General features: G+C 37.0%; 1 protein-coding gene across 2 annotated transcripts in view; it reads left to right on the top strand.

Annotated features, from left to right (window-relative positions):
• The window catches only part of KHDRBS2 (KH RNA binding domain containing, signal transduction associated 2), a 690,124-nt gene that overhangs the window by 441,755 nt on the left and 233,541 nt on the right, over positions 1 to 14,828 (top strand). The gene's annotated exons all lie outside the window — the stretch shown is intronic.

The following is a 14,828-nucleotide window of genomic DNA, read 5'->3' as shown; positions in this document are numbered from 1 at the left end:
TTCAAGGACAGTTACCGTCACATTCTGTGCATTCAAAACATATAAATGTTTTATGGACTGGTTAATAACGAAGAAAAATGTAATCTTAAAACAAAGTGAAAATGGTTGATAGGTGTCACTAAGAACACATTAATGCTTAAAGTATGTTAGTTTTTAGGAACGCTACTGATTAAATATGAAACACTGACTAATATCTGTAAGAGTGAAGAAAAAAATATTAAGTTTAATCTTGCTCGCGCGGAAGCGGCGCGTCTGGGTGGGGAGTCCGTCAGCGGGAGTCGCGGACCGTCGTCGTGGCTGCGGGTGGCGGTGGTGCGCTCGAGCAACCAGAACCGGAGCATGGAGGCGGCACAACAACCTGAGGTAGTTGGGGCCTCCACTCTGGCCCAGCGCGCCCCGCGGACGCCGGCCGACCGGCCGTCCCTCCGGCCTTCCCGGCCCGTGCTGGGCGGCTCCGGCTGTTCTAGTTAGAATATAATTCAAGTTAACTCATGTATAAGCCAGAATGACTTCCCCACATCTCAACATGTAAAAATTTCCTGTATTAGGCATCATGAAGTCCAGTAATAGGAATGCCATCAAGCCTTAAGAAATAGCTAAACCGAGGCACTAGAATCCCTCCCCACATTTCCTCTCTGTTTTTTTGCATATGTTTTCATTCCACTTTAACATACAAACTGGATATTTGGCTATGCTGATCAACATGACTCAGCACGTGGTGCTGCCAAGTTTACACATCCAAGTCCAGTTCTGCTCACCTACAGATACTGACTGGCTGGCCATCTCTCAGCCCTAATCTGGATCCCCAGGTGGGAGAATTGTGTTCATTCGGGCTTGCCAGGTGTCTATGACTGTAGAGCAGGTGTCTCTTGAAATCAGATCTGGGATCTACAGACTCATCAGCTACCAGTGATGTGGGTGTGTAGGCGTGACATTCACACAACATAAGCATGCTTCCTGGGTACCCAGACCCAAGGACCATATGGAGAGGCATTAGTTTCCAGAGAAGGAGGAAAATATTATGAACTTGACAGAAATCCTAAATTTTAAACAATTTGTTCCTCTGTAAGAGGTAAGAAAAACAAAAGTTTAAGTGTCTCAGTAGCAAAATAACAGCACCATGCTGAGTTGATTGTGAAAATATCAAGGGGTCCTTAACTTTCAGATAAAATTACTTAGACAAGATTCCCTTTATTATAAATGACAGTATGGGGCAATTCACTCTTCAGACCTTTCTTCCTTCCCTGCTGAGGCTCTGACCACGTGGACTGTCTACAGGCTGCTTGCCTGACCTGAAACAGCTCACCGTCAATGAGACTGCTGTTCAAAACCATCTTTAGTGTTAGTTGAATCTTTTTTAAAATGTGAACTTTAGTTTGTTACATGTCCTAATCCAGACTTTAAATATTTTAAAGCTTCTCTTCACTGACTTTCTGCTAAGAAGAGTACATTTACTTTTTTCAGCTCCATCATCATGATTGAAGTAGATTTGGAGAATAGATTTTTAAAAAGCTCCCACACAACAAAATATAAAGTTCTATCAGTGGATAATATGTAAAATAAACTTAAACTTTTGAATACCTACTAGGTTCCCGTCACTAATCTCATGATAACACTACCAACCAGCTATAGTAGACTGAGGCTTGTACCCAGTTTTATATTCTACATAGTACTTGTCTCACAAAGAACTCAAACACATGTATACAGGTCATTTGTACTTCATACCTTAAATCCAGATCATCAGTCAGTGTTTGAATCCCCTCAGCAATATTTAGGACATCTCCCAGCCCCTACACAAGCATCTACAACTATAGAGAACTCAATACATCTAGAAACTAGGTGTCAGAAAAATAAAAACTGTGGGGCTTCCCTGGTGGCGCAGTTGTTGAGAGTCCACCTGCCAATGCAGGGGACACGGGTTCGTGCCCCGGTCCGGGAAGATCCCACATGCTGTGGAGTGGCTAGGCCCGTGAGCCATGGCCACTGAGCCTGCGCGTCCAGAACCTGTGCTCCGCAACGGGAGAGACCACAACAGAGGCCCGCATACTGCAAAAAAATAAAAAAATTAAAACTGTGATTAAAGAGACGCTGCCTCTACTTTCAAAAGCATGGCGTCTAGTGGGAGGGTCCAAAAGGCTAACAATTAACATATAATATGTAATTGCTGTGTGGGGTTCTTATCTTACTCTATTATAATTGTCACTCTTATCTTCTCCCACTTACAAAATTTAGACATCCTATAGGCAGAAACAGTTTCTTACATTTATCTTATGTTTGCAGTTCTAAGTAATGTGCTTGGTAATAGCAAATAAATTAAACCTATGATATTGTTGGAAAGATGTTATACACATGCACAGTTCCATACATATACACATTCTATGTAAACAATAACTGAATGAAGGTACAACATAGCATATATTGTGTCAAATAGAGACTATACCTTCTCCAGCAAAGATAATTATTTTCACAACTATGGGTATTTAGAAAAACCTCTAAGACGGTAAGCAAAACAACAGCAGACCAAGATGAATAAGTATTACTTTGAGAAGTAGAGAGAAGAGGAAGGATGCTCCATGCAAAAAGGAATGATAAAGGGGAAGGCAAGAAGAGAGACTTTTCAAAGCAAACCTAAAGAATACAGGAAAATAATTTGGGGAAAGAGTTCATTTAAAATAGCAGGGGAAATAATTGGGGTTACAGATGAGTTCAAAGGCTGAGGTTATAATGCCACTGATTGTATAATAAAGGGCCACCTGAAGGTTTTTAAGCAGAGGATAAACTAAGGTTTGGGGGAATTTTATCATTCTCAGTTGGTTAGGGTGGATTTAGGGGTTCGACTACAATGGTGAAACTTAGTGAGAGGTGGCCTTGACTATGAGCACAGGAAAGTGACTGGAAGAATCAAGGCAAAGGTAACACTGAAGATGGAAACACTAAGGTCTGCTGTCAAGAGGATGAGGGAGGAGTCGGGACAGGCAGCCCAGGCTCAGCAGAGGTGTGTTGTGTGGGGCTGTGTGCGCAGGGGACAGGAGGAGAGAGGGCCGTGCTGGAAGAACTGACCTTCCAGGCGCGGGGAAGTGCTCACACAGTCATGTTCCTTTGCTGCAAAAGTAAGGTGTTTTACGTGCTATCAGTTGTGATCACTTGCCTACCTGTCACACTTTCCCATGGGTGGGGTCATGTTGGAGTGGATAAGGCTGTTTGTGAGAGCATGCCAAGTGGAGTTTGTGTTGGAGATTCTTTAAGTTTGGGTTTAGTCGACTAGTTTTACTTGTATGAGTTAGGTACTGCTAACATTGCATTGTAGAAGTAACTCGGGGTTACTCTTCCTGGCTCATCCGATGTATTCATGGATGGAGATCTGAGTCTGCTGTTTAGTCGTGCCCTCGGCACTGGTGCTGGGACGCGTGCTTAGTGTTGGAGGAACCGGAACTGAATGGTTTGGGGCTGGAAATGTTCTGTCAAAAACTCTTCTATGTCATTTAGCTCAACTGTGAAAGAAATTTGATAGGGGCTTCCCCAAATGTGACAATTCTAACAGTCTATAACTAACCACCAATGAGATGTGAAACTGAAAGAAATGTTTCAAAACTGTCAGTGTTAGCAATGTTTTTCTATCAACCATGCTAGAGGGAAAAAACTGAATTTCTTCAGCTCTCTATAGAAAATATTATAAAATCATTGTCATATTAGAGGTGATAAAAACCTGTGCTTCAAAAAGTAGGGAAAAGTCATTTAGGGGTACATCAGGCAGTTAATAAAAATATTATATTATTTTCGGGAATTTGTGATATTTGTAGTATTTTCAGCTTTTAAAATTTTGCAATTGGTCATGATTGCTTTTCTCGTTCAAAATAAATATTCACTCTCATGCTTAACTTGTCTTAATAATTTTGTAACCTTTTTCTTAAAGATAGAATGCAAAATTATATAACCTTCAAACCCATAATCTCTGGATCCCTTAGAGGAAAACAATGGCAACATTTATAGGAAAGTGTATATATAGGGCTGGAGGGGTCCAGTGGGGTATTGCTTAAAGAAAGAACTGTGTAACCTTAGTTTCTAGTACTGCAAGTCTGTTCCACTGTCCTTAGTTACAACCATGTTGGTACTGTTGATAAGTATGCTGTTCCTTTGTGGAAATGCTGTCCTTTTAACAAATGTTTTGTGGGAGAATTGAACGTGCAAGTAAAGGCACACAACTTCTGGAAGTGCCCACCAGAACATCACACTGTATGAAAACATACTGACAACATCATAAATACTCTCTTGCATCTTATGTGTTGGTATAGCATGAAAACAAACAAGCCAAAACCCTCAGACACGCAAAATAGTTTCTAGTTTCAAAAGACATAGGTCTAATTTATTTTTAAATTACCTCGTGGTTTTTCCAACAGTTCATACCCAGACAGGGACTTGTATGGGGGCAAACAAAGCAAAGAGAGATGTCAGCTCAGTTCTACAGGAGAGGTGCTGGTCATGTATAATCAGTCATGTTAGCCTAATTTATGAAATTCATTTTGACAAATTGTTGAGAAGCTTTTCTTCCCATCGGTCTTACTAAGCCTGTTGGCACTGTAGCACATCCTACCATATATTTCAGACTCTGATGCATCCTCCCAGTAACAATGAGAGAACTAGAAAATTCACTGTAATTCAATAGCGCTTAAAAGTTCCATAAATGAATTCAGGCTGCCAACATTCAGTTTCAAGTGTATGGAACATTTTTTTGACAGGAGAGGGAAATAAGTATTAAATGATAATTGAAATCAATTCTTGTGCCATTTTTGTGGAAGGAAAGATTATGAGCCTGATCTATAATGCATTTCGAGGGGCACCACATGTGGTGGTTTTCTGTGTAAAAGCTAAGAGCCTTCACCCAGCAAAGGGAGATTTTTATTAGAGTTTCTAGATTGATATTTGTATTCCATTAAACAGTCTTGTTTAAGTTTCACGCTCAAGTCTCCTCTTAGCAGAAACTAATTTACCAGAATGTGTTGTAGGATTTTGTTTTGTGAAATGTTACTAATATTTACAATAACCAACACATGTAAGGTTAATGAAATACTTTTTGAAACTATAGAATGGGCATAATACTACCTGTGGTTCAAAAGTTCATAGAAAGTTAGTGGTATTTAAACACTGTTAAAATATTAAATTATGTGCCCAAATAATATAAGATGGTGTCTTTTAAAATTGTGTGTATTTTTCTGCTAAAGTTGAAGCTTGATTAAGCCATCCTTCTTCTAGCATCGTGTTTTACACGTTTAAGCCATTTTAGAACAGATGCAGGTTCTTCTGTTGGCCACACACTTAACGATTGTATCCAAACCTGTACCTTAATTACCATGATGACTAAGGTCTTTTTTAACACTTACAACACTTACTAGGATGAACATAGGTTTTCTCTCTGAAGCTTTTTTAAGGTGAATTTTAGCTGATGGAAAATATTATATCACAGTGTATTTTGAAGTTTCCTCCAGGCTCTGCAGCTGTGATCTTTTTGTAGTGTCTGCTATAGACAAGGGGGAAGAGAGCAAAAAATGCCACCTCAGCCTTGAGGAGATCTACCATTCTCTTGTTTTTTACATTATTAGTATATATTAGGTTTTTTTTTTAATCTATGGTTTATATACAGCATGGCTTAAGGATTAATAATGAAAGTGAGTTGAGCATTACTTTATTTCTATAGGTATGTTCTTAAAAGGCTGTGCTGGGTACAAGTTAATAGTTTCTATATCATTTTTTTCTTCTGAGTTGATTATGAGTTTGCCTATTATATGCCCACTGAAAAATTAAGACCCAGTATAGGGTGACAAATACCTAAGCATACCTAAGAATCCCAAAATTCTTTTTTTCTTTTGCTGGTTGAAAAGCATTTTTTTATGTGTTTTGCCAACATCTCTCTCATAATTTTCTGTCAAAGAAAACTTAATTAAATACAACTTGCATGGGTAGTTTGATTATCAATGGCTTTTCCAAACAGGAATGGTTACATTGCATTAAGTCCTTGTCCATATTTTGGCTGTCTTCCACTATGGATTCTCCATTCAGTGGAAAATAGTGGCTGCTAAATCTTTCCATCAGTTACAGATTTTTGTGATTATTTTTTGTCATATGAGCTAAAGGCTTTTACTGGGGAAGCTAGTTCTTTGCAATAACTTTTAATAATCTCATTATTTGAATTAAGGTAATTTCTCTTCATTATTGAAGACGGGAAACTGTATTTCCCTTTAAATGAAACAATATTGTATTATAGTTTTCATATGTAACTTAGGCAGCAAATATCATTCCAAACTAAATCTACCAAAGCCCTTTCCTCCATGAAAAAAATCTCCACTAAAATTTCTTCCCAAACTACCAAGTTTCATCTAGCTGTATTCCCCTTTTTCTATTCTAAGCTCCTTAAAAGGCTATAATAACATCACATTTTCAGTTTTCATCTCCAAAACTATCTTAAACTTTGACTGTCGCTATGGACCTACTTGTTTGAGAGGCTCCAACTATTTGTGGACTTTTCCATTCAGGGCTCCTCCTGATTTGTCTCCTTCTATTTAGTTGAACATCAAAAAATATACACTCATCTTTTGCTTCTTGGTTTTGTTTTAAATGCTAAATTCACTTTTGTTTTCCTAAAATACTAAATTAATCATGTCACTTCTTTGTTAGAAAACATCAATCTCTCCCTGTTGCCTGAAGAATAAAATTCCAACTTCCTAATTTTATTAGAAGATGAAGTACTTTAATTTTATGAGCTTACTTGCTATTAACTGTGTTTCATTTTCAAATGAGATTTTGACCATGAATAAAATAAATGAACAAGCAAGAGAGAAAAATTCTAAATTTATGTAACCAATCCAGTTATCAGCATCTTTATAATTCTTAAGCTATTAAAATGTATTGTGCTATTTGATTCAATTTAACTTATCATTTATTGAATGCCCATTTTATATTATGTGAAGTTCCACAGGAAGAGGCAATGAGAGATAAAAAATATATAGTTACCTTTAATAGGTGGCTGTTGTATTTTAGGACTTTTAGATACATAATCTCACAACAATAATAAAGGGTAAGAGGTATAATCCTTGCTTTTCCATTAGGGAATTGTGGGGTCAGAGGATTAGAGAAATCTATCAGTCACCTGTCTGACAGCAGAGCCAGACAACTCTGTCTTAAAAATTAACATCTTTTTTGGATATGAATATGTAAAAGGCAAAGCTTCTGGCTTTAAAAAGGCAACAGATAACACACCTGGACAAAAAAAAAAAAAAACCCAAAACTCACAGGTTCAGGGCAGAGTATAATTTGTGAGAGTTGACTCAAGACTTCATTGTGAGAAATATGCTAATATTTTCCTGACTTACTTCACAAACTGGGTTTAAAGTAGTTATGACATCAGCTGGAAATCCCATTAACTGAACATACCTGTAATTTTTTATTTGCTTTTCTTGCACTCAGAAAGTTTGAAGAACTGATTAGTTCTAATGCTATCTATTTGATATAGTGCAAATTAAAAAATTTAGAGGGAATGTGACCAATAATCTTCAACTTTATAGTAGTAGGATAGAAAAGACTAGGGCAGTTAGGCACATCCTCAAGTTCTTTGGAACTATAGGATATTAAAAGTAGCAAAAAAGTCCAATGATGGCAATAAATAATGATGATACTCATAGTAGAAACAACTAATATAATCAAGTACTTATTATGAGCCAGACACTATGCAAAATTTTTCATCTTCAACATTGAATTTTTACAACAATCTTATTAGGTTGGTATTATTCCCACTTTACAGTTGAAGAAACTGAGGTTTAAAGAGGGTGAGTAGTATTCCCAAAGTTACAAGACCAGTAAGCAACAGTGCAAGGGTTCATAGAAGTCCAAGGGTAGTGCTCATACTCTCCAAGCTATAACATAGTACTTAATACACAGCAGGTGCTTGCCTAAGTACTCTACATGCATAGACTCAAATTACCCTCTTGGCACCTCTATGAGTTAGGTACTATTACTTTCTTAGAAATAAAAGCTTACATGCAGGGAGAGATTGAATAGCTGGACCAACATCAGCCAGGTAATCAGAAACAGAGCTGGGATTTCAGAACTTCTGGCTCCAATCCACCTCACCTTGCTCTGATGTCTCTGGGTAAGCTAGCAAAAAAAAAAGTCATTTGAAAAATTAGTTGCAAATGATAACAATGGAAAAGAAATGAGTGAAATACTTCAGAAAACCACCTAGTAAATCTACCTGGACTATAGTGAACAAATAAAATAAAAGACTTGTGGGGGATGGGGTGAGGAAGGAAGGCTTGATCGTGAGTTGGAGCAAAATAATAAAATGAGTTGAGAGAAAAATGCCTGGAAGAGAATGTAGTATTTAAGTTGATTGTTAGTGGGGACTGGGTGACCATTTCTGAGACATCCGAGGATTAATGTGTCTGTGCACATCGGCAGGGACTGAGGCAGGCAGACACCAGAGGCCAGAAGCACCATGAAAAGCTTTATGTCATGATCTCAGCAGGAGTGGAATAGAAAAGAGGGGACAATAAAGGACATAGTAAATTAATTACGAGCTCTGGAACTAATTCAGGAATTTCAGCCTTGCAAACCATTTTAGGTAATCCAAAAATAAAATGTTATTCAATATTATTTATTTTTTCACCTTGAAAATAGTTTATTATAGAAAATGTCTCTTCAAAATTTATAAATATGGCAATTAGTTTCTCTTCCAGCCTTATTGAGATATTATTGACATAAAACATATGCAAGTATAAGGTGTACAATGTGATGATTAGATACAGTATATATTGCAAAATAATTACCACAATAAGGTTAGTTAACACTTCTATCCTCTCACGTAATTACAATAGTTCTATGTGTATGGTGATAACATTTAAGATCTACTTTCTTAACAGCTTTCAAGTATATAACACAGTATTGTTAATTATAGTAACCATAAATCTTATTTATCTTCTAGATGGGAGTTTATGCCCTTTGACCAATATCTTCCCATTTCCCCACCCTCAATATTATTTTTTGTCACCCTTTTTTACTGTAAATCTTGCTTTCCAATTTATCTACATTGTGATAAAAGCTTCAGTTAGGACACATTTTAGACAGTTGTTTATGAAAACCACAATCTTTAAATGAGATTTAGAAAAGAGATTTAGAAAAGAAAAATGATATTCATTTTTTTACTATAAGTAAAATAATATAATGTAGTCCTATAATGACTATAGATTTCGTTTCAGCCCAATGCTTGAACAACTGTTTTAAACATAATATTACTATAACACCACGGTTTTTACACTAATTCTTTTTAGAGCACCCATCTGTCAAAGGCAATTTTAGCCCTTGCTCTGGTTGCATAATAGTGGAGAAAGAGTTTTCTGTTTTGTTTAGTTCTGTTTAGTAGTTTAATCTTTATTATGTGTCAGAGGTCACTTCTCTGCAGAGCCTCCAAAGCCCCTCTGGGGATGGTGTGGGGTGGCGAGCAGTGACCTCTGAGAGGAGGAACAGGGCTCAGTCTGAGGGAGGAAGTGATGTGGGTGAGGAAGGGGAGGGAAGGAAAGCCAGGACTTTCTGATGACTAGTAAAGACCCCCTTCCTCTACTACATCACCTCCATTACATTTTGTTTCTACTCTGAGGAGAACATTTCAATGTTTAGGGATTGTGGAACTGTCTTTATCCCAGTGTATTTTCGAGGCATTTGCATTCCTTCTGGCTCCCTACCTTTCCTTCTGTTCCTTCAGGTCCTTCAGCCAGAACCACTGGGACATCTAGACAGTGCACAACAGAGCTGGTCCAACTCAGGGGTCAGCAAGCTCTAATTATAAAGGGCCAGAAAATAATCATTTTTGCTTTGCGAGAAACACAGTATCTGTCACAACTACTCAATTTTGCTGTTGTAGCACAAAAGCAGCCATGCACAGCACACAAATGAGTGAGAGCAACTTCTGTGTTCCAATAAAACCTACAAAAATAGGTGGTGGGGCTGATTTGGCCCATGGGCTTAATGTATAGCAATGCATTTTGTATTTATCCCATGACAAATGTCAGAACCAAATTTACAAGAAACATATTTCTGCAATGGTGGCAAAAAGAAGATCCTGGAGTTTTACTTTATGTGAATTATCTGAGACCACTCCTGTTCTCATAGGAGCTGCCCACCAAAGAAGAGGTGTAAGATATTACATCAAACCATATAGAATTTACTCCATCAGCTCTCAGAGATAGTGGTTTGCATAAAATTAATTTCATTTCAATCCCCTCCTGCCCTTTTAAAGATGCAAGTGTGGGGCTTCCCTGGTGGCGCAGTGGTTGAGAGTCGGCCTGCCAATTCAGGGGACTCGGGTTTGTGCCCCGGTCTGGGGGAATCCCACATGCCGCGGAGCGGCTGGGCCCGTGAGCCATGGCTGCTGAGCCTGCGCATCTGGAGCCTGTGCTCCGCAACAGGAGAGGCCACAACAGTGAGAGGCCCGCGTACCGCAAAAAAAAAAAAAAAAAAAAAAAAAAAAGAAGATGCAAGTGTGATGTAGCACACTGCCAAAAGCCTCACAACAACAGCTAAATACCACTAAAGAAAAAAATCTCATTTTCAGCAGAGTTTCTGAAGGTGGGGCCGTGGAGGCACTGTGCAGGTGTCTTGTTAAATGATAAATTAGCTTCGATCCAAATATTTTTTAGAAGAATGTAGGTACAGTAATACCAATATTCTATAAAGCTACCTACTCCTGATGATAAATTCTCCGGTGTCACCTCACTGGTGGTGCTATGTCCCCGCCATTTGTAATAATCCAATATTGTAAGTTGCAGTCAGATAAATATTCACACAAGTGCACTACTTGTTTTATCCTGAAAGAACCTGTTCGCCATCGTACCTCAGACAGAGTCAAATTTAATGCATCCTTTAAAAAATGTATTTGGCAATAAAAATGTTGTGGAAATTGATCTTGTTATAAAATTTAGAACCTTAGATTTGACATTAAGGCCACTTAGAGACTTCAGCAATCAGTAAGGCAGAGAGGGGACAACTGAATTTCAAGGTAATAGTTCTGAGGCCATAAGGTGAGAAATTGGAACAGCTTACAAACATAATCTTTCAAGTTGGTCATTTATTTGTCACCTGCTACTGCTCTAGGGTACTCCACATGTACAAACAAATAAATAAATAATGTCTTCATTTCTGGCATTTTTTTAACCTGAGGGGAATAGACCTGAGTCTTTTAAGATTATTCCATCTTAACAGAGGATCGGCAGGATAACACAGAATCATGCAGCAAATGATTTTTAAAAGAATATAATAATCTAATAAATAAGTACAATAAGATGATTATAATTACATTTAAATTTGGAGAGTTATAACAAAATAGGCTAGTTTGACTTCAGAAATAAAGTAATATAGAATCTATTATGGGTGTGGAGATTAAAATAATTATCAAGTTGACAAGAGGGGGTGAAAAATTCATATTTGTACTTGATGCCTGTTAGAAGCTTGATTTTATGGCACATGTAATAGTCATGACACAATTCAATGGAAGGAGTGATGTAATACTTTGTGGAAAAGTGGAAAGTTCCTTGTTCAAGGCTCCCTGTGGTCTGTGAAGGACAGGCAGCTATAGAGATGTAATTGCAACCAATTTCTCAAAGATAAGCCTGAATCAGTCCTGACAATGTAGATTGCAAATTTCTGAAGAGCGTCACCTTCAAGCAAGAGTGAGGTCTGAGTGAAACAGATTGGAAGGATTTTACTTATTGGCACCTGTTACAGGCTTATATGATAAGGTGTTTTTGTTTACCCTGGATCTGGGATTTCATTGTAAGATTGACTTCCTGCTTCATTTTCTCCTGCATCTTGATTCTATAAACCCTAGCTTCAGCCCGATCTATTTACTATCCCAGAACACAATATGCATTTTCACATCTCCTGCATTTACTCTGTATGTAATTCTTTCTAACTTTAAAACACACACACACACACACACATACATACAAACATTTTCACATGACACGGTCTACTCAAACTTTCAGGTTCTCAACTGAGAATTCACACCAGCATTCCTTTAACTAGCACCTTGAAAAGTGATGCTTGATATGATCTGCCTTTAATATAATTAATTACCTACTTGCACATTTCTTCTGCTAGATTGTAAGACACATTGAGGACAGTGTAGGGCTTATTCTCATTTATTTCCTACACTACTTGCAAATAATAAGTGGGCAATAAAAAAAATCAGTTAAACGAATGACTTTTATTAATCTAGCCAGTCAGTTGAAAAGAGATGTGAAAACCCAGAGAGGGGATAAAATGATGTAAAAATCCCAAGAGGCTTTTAAACTGTGGCATCAGGAGTTCTGACTGGACTATAGGACTGACTTGGGGATAGGTGTGGTGGAAAAGTCTGGGCCATGTACAACTAGGCTGCCTTCTGCCAAGTTTCTTCGATTGTTCAGAGGGTGTTTGACTCTCATCCCTGAGATCTTCAGATGCATCTAGATGAGGTGCTCATCCTGTCACTGGTGTTAAGCTATATATTCTTGTAAGACACCACTTTCTCTAGCAGGGTCAATGTTGTGGTGCAGGTATAAATAATAAAGAGGCAACTGAACAAATATTTAGACCAGTCACTGATTAGGTAAAGTATTTCTTAGTAGTAATTATTGGTTTGGGTGGAGAAGGAGGAAAATAAAAAGTATAGACATTTAGGTAGAAGGGGGCTAAATCACATCAGTTAATTCCTGATGTAAATTAGAGACTACTTTTTTGTTTGTTTTGCCAGCTATTCTATTTAATCAGTATGAATTCTTATATGGGATATTAACAAATGTTTTAAATGAAGCACTTTGTGGAAAGGATTCAATTATTAGATTTCTTAGAAAAAATTACTTATCAGCATTTATTTTTGGTGAATACATTTTTTTTGTGTGTGTGTGGTACGCGGGCCTCTCACTGTTGTGGCCTCTCCCGTTGCGGAGCACAGGCTCCGGACACACAGGCTCAGCAGCCATGGCTCATGGGCTCAGCCGCTCCGCGGTATGTGGCATCTTCCCAGACCGGGGCACGAACCCGTGTCCCCTGCATCGGCAGGTGGACTCTCAACAACTGCGCCACCAGGGAAGCCCCAAGACATTTATTTTTAAAGTTATGTTTCCTGTATACATGTAATGAATGTTAGTTACTATTTCTTATCTGAAAAAATGTCACACAAATGAATCAATTCCTCTGGTATTTAATATAAAGACAGCATTATAAAATCAAAGGCAGTTTTCAAAAATTAAAAATGCAATAATCCCATTATCCTAAACTGCTTTTATTTTTCTTTATTTCTGTGAAAATTTTTATGTATATAAGAGTTTATATCATTAATGTGTAGCTTAAAGAATAATAGTATTCATAAAATAAATACACATAAAACACAGATACTAAAACAATGAAACATTACAGGCTCCCCACGCATCCCTATGCAGTCATACCCCCTTCACATGTAATAGGCTGAACTGAATGATAATCATCACCTTGCTTTTCCTTTGTCACTTATTCACTTATGTATTTAAAAATGCAGTTTTTAGTTTTGTTTCTTTTTAAACTTTATACACAGACTATGCATATTCTTAATTTTAAGGTATATTTATATTGATACAGGTTCATTTTCACTGATGAATATACCAGAATTTTAAAAGTTCATTTTCCCATGTATAAACATTTGGATAGTTTCTCATTTTTTGCTTTTATGAACATTCTTATGCTTATTTCCTGGAGCTGTGGCATAGGGAACATTCAACTTTTTGAGATAAATTACCCAGGATATTATTAGAGTCCTTATTACTCCACACTCTTGCCAACTAATCAAAAATGAAATCAAATTTGATTATGGTTTGAATTTGCATTTTTATGACTACTAATGAGATTTGTTATATTTTCGTATATTTATTGACGCTATTTTCTCTTTTGGGTAATGTTTGCATGATTTTTGCCTCTCCTGGGTTGTCTTCTGCATTTATTTGTAAGAATTCTCTCTATATATATGTTAGTAACCTTTTGTCATTTATATTTATTCTTTAAATCATTCCCTGGTTTGTGGTTTATCATTTCATTCTCTTTTATGATATTTGGTGAATATAGGTTATTCTTTGAATGTGGTAGAATTTATTAGATTTCCTTTTACAGAATATAATTTTTGTGTTTTATTTAAGAAATCCTCTCCTACTCTGAGATAGTAAAAATCTTCCCATAAGGTTTCTTTTAAAAATGATATTGTTTTTCTTTCAAATCGATTGCCCAGCAACAGATTCCATGTATGATATGTGAAAAGAGTTTTTTTCCCCTTCATGATCACCAATTAAATCAGTGCAATATATTGAGCAGTCTGTTCTATGCCTACATGTGTGCAATACTGATGCTATCATGTGTCAGGCTTGTGTATACATATGGGCAGATCCGTTTCCAAGTTCTCTGGTCCCTATTTTTCTTTCTGCAAGCCTATACAACACCAGTTTATTTTCATAACTTTTTCATTGAGTCCTAACATGTAGTCATCCAAGTCCTCTTCTTCCCTCTTCAGGACCATCTTAGATTCCTTTGAGCCTGTTTTCCTTCATATAAATAGGATTGATATATTATTTGGGAAAGAATTAACATCTTTATGAGATTAAGTTAACTATCTTGGTACATGGCATATCTCTCCATTTATTTAACTTTGCCCTAATTTCCTTCAAAAAGTTTTATGTTTTTCTATATTAGTCTTTACCATCTTTTAGGCTTATATAATACATGTTAAATTTTTAAAATTTAAATTATTCTAAGTGATTTTTTATTGTATAGTAATTTAATTA

The sequence above is a fragment of the Phocoena phocoena genome, chromosome 10 (assembly GCF_963924675.1).
Source record: "Phocoena phocoena chromosome 10, mPhoPho1.1, whole genome shotgun sequence".
Lineage (NCBI taxonomy): Eukaryota > Metazoa > Chordata > Mammalia > Artiodactyla > Phocoenidae > Phocoena > Phocoena phocoena.
Note: the sequence above shows the minus strand (reverse complement) of the source record. Positions and strands in the feature narration are given on the sequence as shown.